At 53.5% G+C, this 6351-nt stretch overlaps 1 long non-coding RNA gene across 2 annotated transcripts; it reads right to left on the reverse strand.

Annotated features, from left to right (window-relative positions):
• Positions 1–997: 997 nt before the first annotated feature.
• On the reverse strand, positions 998–5236 carry LOC135320986 (uncharacterized). 2 transcript variants are annotated; one of them, XR_010380331.1, is made up of 4 exons: positions 5007–5236; positions 4500–4660; positions 1492–1620; positions 998–1150 (listed from the first exon to the last, which is right to left on the reverse strand). It is a non-coding gene; the product is annotated as an uncharacterized LOC135320986 (long non-coding RNA). The 2 variants fall into 2 exon arrangements; XR_010380330.1 differs by lacking the exons at positions 998–1150; positions 1492–1620 and adding an exon at positions 4019–4209.
• Positions 5237–6351: the final 1115 nt, after the last annotated feature.

The following is a 6351-nucleotide window of genomic DNA, read 5'->3' on the forward strand; positions in this document are numbered from 1 at the left end:
TTTGCAGGCCATGCGGTGCAGACATGGAGCTAATACACAAGCTACCCCGGGGCAGCCACCCTATCCCCGCAGCCACCACCTTACCAGCTCCCTGACCGCACCGCACCCATCTCCCAGGAGCAAGCTTACCTGGAGTCGGACCTCAGGGAAATCTCCGGCGGCAGAGGTCGCCCACAGGCCAGGCCGCGGGGGAGAGAAGAAATGGAGCAGCTCCCTGGAAAGGACCCCCTCCCCCTGGCGCCGCTGCTCCCACCTCCCAGGGCCAAGCTCACCTGGAGACCGGCGTCCCCCCTCTAGGGCAGCGGAGGCCGCCCCCAGGCTCCGCCGCGGGGGAGTGCGGAGAGAATTGACCAGCTCCCCCGCGGCAGCCCCCCTACCCCCGTGGTCCCCGCACATTAACGGCACCGCCTCCACTCCCCACTCAGCAAGCTGAGTGGGACAGGTGTGTCCGGCGACCTGGGGCAGCAGAGGCTGCTCCCAGGCCCGGCAGCCGGGAGAAGGCAGCTATTCCACCAGTTCGCCAGGGGCAGCCCCGCTCCGCCCCCCTACCGCTGCCGCCGCCTGCTGACCTAACCGCCCCACCTCCCAGGAGCAAGCTTACTTGGAGTCCAACATCTGGCGAATCTCCGGCGGCCAAGGCATCCCCAGGCCAGGCTGCAGGGAAGAGAAGAAATCGACCGGCTTGCCCGGGCAGCCTCCCACCCGCCGCCGCCTCCGCTTCCGCCGCCCCAAACCATTGCACTAGCCTCCCGTGGTCAGGCTGACTGCGAGGATGTGCACTTGCCTGAGCACCTCCCTGCACCCCTACACTCCCTGTACCTCTGCACCCCTGACACTCCCTGCACTGCCTGCACCCCCACAACCCCTGAACTGCCTTCACCCTCCACAGCCCCTGCACCCCTGCCACCACTTACACCTTTGCACTGCTTACAGTCCTGCACCCCTGTATGTCTCACACACCACCTCTTGGGCCTGTGGCAGAGTCTCTGCTGTTAGACCAATGCACATGAACTCACATATTTGCCAGTATATGATGCATCAGTGGACGTCTGGGGTTGGCTGCAGGAAGGTACATGTTCCCGGTCACTAGCCTGGGCCACTAGAGTGATCTCTGTGAGGTCACCCAGGACGGGCTCAGAGATGCTGTTCTCTGGGAAGAGAGGAGTAGAAACAGGTCTTGAGGGCAGAGCTGTGCTCACCAGGCCGTTCACGCTTCATGTTTTACACAGGGCTTCGGAGAAGTGAAATGGATCCGGCTAAGTAAGACATGCCTGCTATGCACCCACCTCAGTCCTGGGCTCTGAGGCAGACCAACTGGCTCCCACCGTCAAGACACCTGAATGGGCACCTGAATGGTCCCTTTGAGGCATCCCATCAGTTCTCAGGAAGAAGTCTATCTGCTTCCACCCCATGGCCCTCCCTCCCACTGTGCTGGCCTCAGGAAGGTTCCTTATTTGGGGAAGGCAGCCCACCCCTTACCCCACCCCTCACCTTTCTCTAACCCAGGCTGGTGCTTTCTCTGCCCTTCAGAGTCTGGAAAGCCATTCCTCTTCAGTTATGTCCCTTCTGAAATGGACTTGCTTCCACTCAATTCTAGGTGAGGATGCACCATGGAATGCACTGGGTAAGAGAACCAAAATAAATAGTTTTTTCTGTGAGGTTTTCTGTTTATCTACTGGGATGGGCTGTGTGTAGTTTGCTACAGCCATTGGTGTGAGAGGCTAAAGCTGCCTGTGTGTCCTTGTTTTCATCCGCCCGCTGTCTTTGGGTTTTCCCTAGACACTCCTGAGACATTAACTTCTTTTAATTTTATTCCTGTTATTACACAGAGGCCCTACTGACATGGAGGTAAGGTGTTGGGGTAGTGGAACAGAGCAGGGCATCTATACTCCTGTGATTAGTTCTCATTGAGCCTGTGCCCTGAGCTGTGACCTCCACAAGTGTGTCTCTTTCCCTTCACCCCAATTTGGGTGAGACAGAAGGGATTTCCCTTCCCCCAGGCTGGTTAGGCTCTGGTAAAATAATTTCTCATTTAAAAAAAGAACACAACCCCCCACAATGGAAGAGAATGTTCTGGGTGTATTTCATTAGAGTTATTTTATCCTTTCCTGGCAGGAAGCATGAGGAGTTTTCCTATGATTTTCACTCTGAGAACAGGCTACTGTCCTCGAAGTAAAATGCATGAAAAAGAGCAGGGGGCCCCTCTGACTGGCCCCCTGAAGTTGTCACACTCAGACTTCCCCACGCTGTTTCCAGCTGGCCTCAGGGACCTGTTAAATCTGCCTGCCCCCTAGTTTCTTACAATAGCGGGTTCTGCCCTGGGAGCTGTGACTCTCCAAGCCTGCCCGGCTGCCTCTCTGGGTTGGGAGCAGCTTTACCCCTCAGTTTTCTTGTGGGTCTAAGAACAGCAGTGGGTTTTCAGCTCCCTCAGCTCTGGTGTTGTTTTCAGGACAGAAGGAGCAACTTCTGAGCTCCACACGAGCTGGACCAGAGGCTGGAAGCCTCCCCTCCTCTGCCTCCATGCAGACAATCAGTGGCTGTGGTTCTGGCCGAGTTTCTGAAGATGTGGATTTAAACACACACATCCCAGCCCCACAGGAGCACACAGTCCCATAAATCCCTACAACTTCCACTGGTAACTAAGGAACTGATGAGGACACGCGTTTCGGGGCTGCAGAGGCCTGAATGCACGACTTTCTCCGTGGCCTATTAATGTGGTTGTTATGGGCCTTGTCTGAAGTGGCTTGCATACCGCACCTGGTACATGGGAAATATAAAATAAGTACTAGAACCTCCACTTTTTCTCCCTCTTGGGCCTTCCAACCTAAAAAGTAATACGTGAACTCAGACGGCCTAGTCACCACAATGAGGTCAGGCCAGCCCGGCTCTCCTGAGTGATGGGCACTGACTTGCGCATTAACTCGGAACAGTAGGGGAACCGTCTTCCTCTAACTGGGCCTCTCCCCACACCAGTCACGCCCTCAGCTGAGAAGGGGCCAACTCCCCCATTGAGGTGTGTGCTGGTGGCTTCAGTGTGACCTGGCCCTGCCGGGACAATAACCTGCAGTGAGGTGGAGTGTCAGGAGGAGGGGGGGTCCCTGCTGGGGCAGCAGGGGGCCCGGTATCACCCTGCGCAGCCTGGTGCCTGGGGCTCCCCAAAATCTCCTACGGCCCCAGGGTCGGCTCTGGTCTGGGCCACTCCATGCACCCTCCCAGTATCTTTTCATTAAGTCCCTTTTTGGTTTTTATCAGCCAGAGGTGGCTTCTGTTGCTTGTTCAGTGAAACAGTGCATCAGGAAACCAGACTATTTCTAAGATCAGTAAAATATGAACTATGGTCAGCTCGCCGGGCAGACCGTGCAGCACAAATTCCCGCACAGGGCTGTGCAAATGCCTTACGTGAAGGGTCCTCATCATCTGTCTTCAGAGATACAGAAGCTCGTGGTTCAGGTAAAACCTCAGGGAGGGATTGAGGAATCCAAAGCTGGTTGGTTTCAAAGACTAACCGGTCGGACCAGACCCCTGAGCTGTGGTCAGAAGCCTGGCTCAATGTCACGCAGACTCAGCACCCTAAGTGTCCAGTGGGGCTGGTGCTGTTTCCTTTACAAGCTCTCGTTGGGGAATCACTGTAGCCCCTTACACTCAGCAGGGAATCCAGCCCTCTTAGCCCCCACCCTGAGTTTTCCATGACACAAATCTCGGGAGTGTATAATTTTCATCTTTGTTTAGGAGGATGAAGGTGGGGCAAGAGGAGAGATAAATTCACACTTAGTGACACAAAGTCACAGCCAGTACCTCCTCCTCGGAGAGCTATGTGTTCCCACAGTGGTGGCTGGGGGGCTGGGCAGAGCCCCTCCTCTGGTCACAGAGGGACTCACTCCTCTGACTGCAACTGATGGGTTGGATAACCAATCCAGAGAGGACAGAGCATCTTTCCCAGGAATTTGGAACTGACACACAGAAATTAATTTCACTCATCTGGGGATTGGGAGGAGGGTGGGAATCAAATGAAACCAGAGCAGGTGAGAAAGTTACAAGTGAATGAGAGAGAGACAGAGAGACTGAAATTGTGAGAGTAAATAGTGTGAAGGAAGGATAACAATCAGGGCACAGAGGAATTCCAGCTCCTGGCTGTCTAGTGTGTCCCAGCCCATCAACAAACCTGCGGGATGGTTAACATCATTCCAGTTTTGCAGATTAGGAAACAGGCTGAAACAGACAGGGGTTGGCTTTGGGTGCACAGTCAATTTAATTGCTACTGGACCCCTTAATTCCCACTGCCTGAAGGCACCGTGATCCTCACAGGGACCCTGCAGTGCTGACAGCCTAGCACCCTGATCAAAGGGACCCTGCGGGAGTGGGAACCTCTCTGAGTTTGGAGAGTTCCTTGCACCGAGATTCCATGCATCAGCCGGCTCCCGCTCACCCCAGGTTAACGTCTCCCCAGCTGTGTAGTCTCCCGACCCGCTTCCCTCCCTGCCAGGCACCCCCGTTCTTACCACCGAGTGTACTGCAGGAATTCAGGCACAGGGATGCCCAAAGCAACACGAGCCCACCGGCTGTACAAACAGCAGACTCCCAGGCCCACCTGGGCTCCATGGGGATAGTAGGTGTCCTCACCTTTCATGTACCTAAGGCAATCTGTTTCTTCAGCTGGAGGCTATAGAGAAAAATAAAAGGTCCAAACATTGTTCAGTGAGGAATTCCTCCAAGGACCTGACTTCAGAGTCTACAACCAGTTGTGCTGGCCGCTCTTACCCCCGGACTTTGGGTGAGGTGGATTATTGATCAGCACATTCGCCGGTGGCCCAGCTCCTGGGCTTGGCTGCCCAGAGGGGGCTGGGGGAATGGGTAAGGCCAGGGCACTCAGGAAGAGCACAGAGGACCTGACATCTCGCCTCGGCAGTTGTAAACCCTTCCCCATATCTCAAGGCATCTGACAGAGTGCAGCCACCACAATAATGAGATGTTCCCATCTCTTCACTCACTCCTGTTGGTTCACATACATGCTGAGCATCCACTGGGTCACAGGACATGACACACAGGATGGCCGATGGGACAGGCTTGGTACTTCCCCCTGGATCCTGTTCAATCTGATGGAAGAATGATCACTCATAAACGGTTTCTCAAAAGGATACATAGACAGGAGACAAACTGCAGAGTGAATCAAATTTTAAAATATAAATGAAGATCCCCCAGTCTCCCCGCCTAAGGTTAACAGCATAAAGAAAATAGATCTTGCCTTTGGTCACCAAGGAAGTGGTCACCCCCTCTCAGGAGGAAAGGAGAGTTAATCTTTGAGCAGGACACAGAAGTGCTCCATCGAATTGGACCAGGACCTCTGCATTCATTCAGCAAATCTGTATAAGCTCCTACTACTTATGGGAATCTAGTAACTATACCCGTTCCCAAGGCTCTTGGGCTTTATTAGTCAACAAAATAGACACGACTCCCCATCACTGGGGGCTCAGAGTTTTAGCAGAGAAAACAGGCAACATGATGGGGGTAGCAAGAGCTTGGGGAAAAATAAGAGTGATATGAGCAAACTCAGGTGATGGTGGTGGGGTGGGAGGGAGGCAGGAGGGAATAAGGCAATCCTGGCAGATCTCACGGAGTAATGAACTTGAAGCAGAATAGATCCGGAGGAAGAAGGAAGAGCCGGAGCCAGAGGCCCCCAGATTGATGGGGAGAGTGTGGGCGGAGAGGCAGAGCAGGCCGGGTCCTGGAAGACTTTGGGACGACTTTGGCTCCTAATGGAATGGTGACCCTTTTAGTGAGTTTTGATGGGATGGGTGATGTCCAATTTATGCTTTTGTTTTGGGTTTTCTTGGGAGGAGGTTAATTTATTTATTTTAGTGAAGGTGCTGTGGTTTGAACCCAGGATCTCATGCATGCTAAGCATGCACTGTATCACTGAGCTACACCCACCCCCTCAATGTATGCTTTTATAGGCTCCCTCTGACTCTGTGTGGATGAGATTGTAGAAAACAAAGATGGAAGAAGGAGGCTATTTGGTGTCCAACAAGGGGTTGAAGGTGGCTCCTAGGAGGGTGGGGAACAGGGAGTAGGTGGTTAATGAATTGAGAGTAGCCAGGATTTTCTAACAAGCTGTATTTGCTCTGTGTGTGTGTGTGTGTGTGTGTGTGTAAGTGAAAGAGAGAGAAAGAACATGGTTCCAATATCTGGACCTGGAAAATGGGATGGATGTCCTCTCCATCCACAGGGGATGGGACAAGATGGGGCTGAGCAGGTGGAAAGGGGTAGGAATCAGCTCAGTTCTTCAATGTCATGGTTAAGGAGTCTATTAGATATTGCCACAGAAATGCCTAATAAGTAGAGGAGTTTGGGTTT

This window comes from Camelus dromedarius, unplaced genomic scaffold (assembly GCF_036321535.1).
Source record: "Camelus dromedarius isolate mCamDro1 unplaced genomic scaffold, mCamDro1.pat HAP1_SCAFFOLD_200, whole genome shotgun sequence".
Lineage (NCBI taxonomy): Eukaryota > Metazoa > Chordata > Mammalia > Artiodactyla > Camelidae > Camelus > Camelus dromedarius.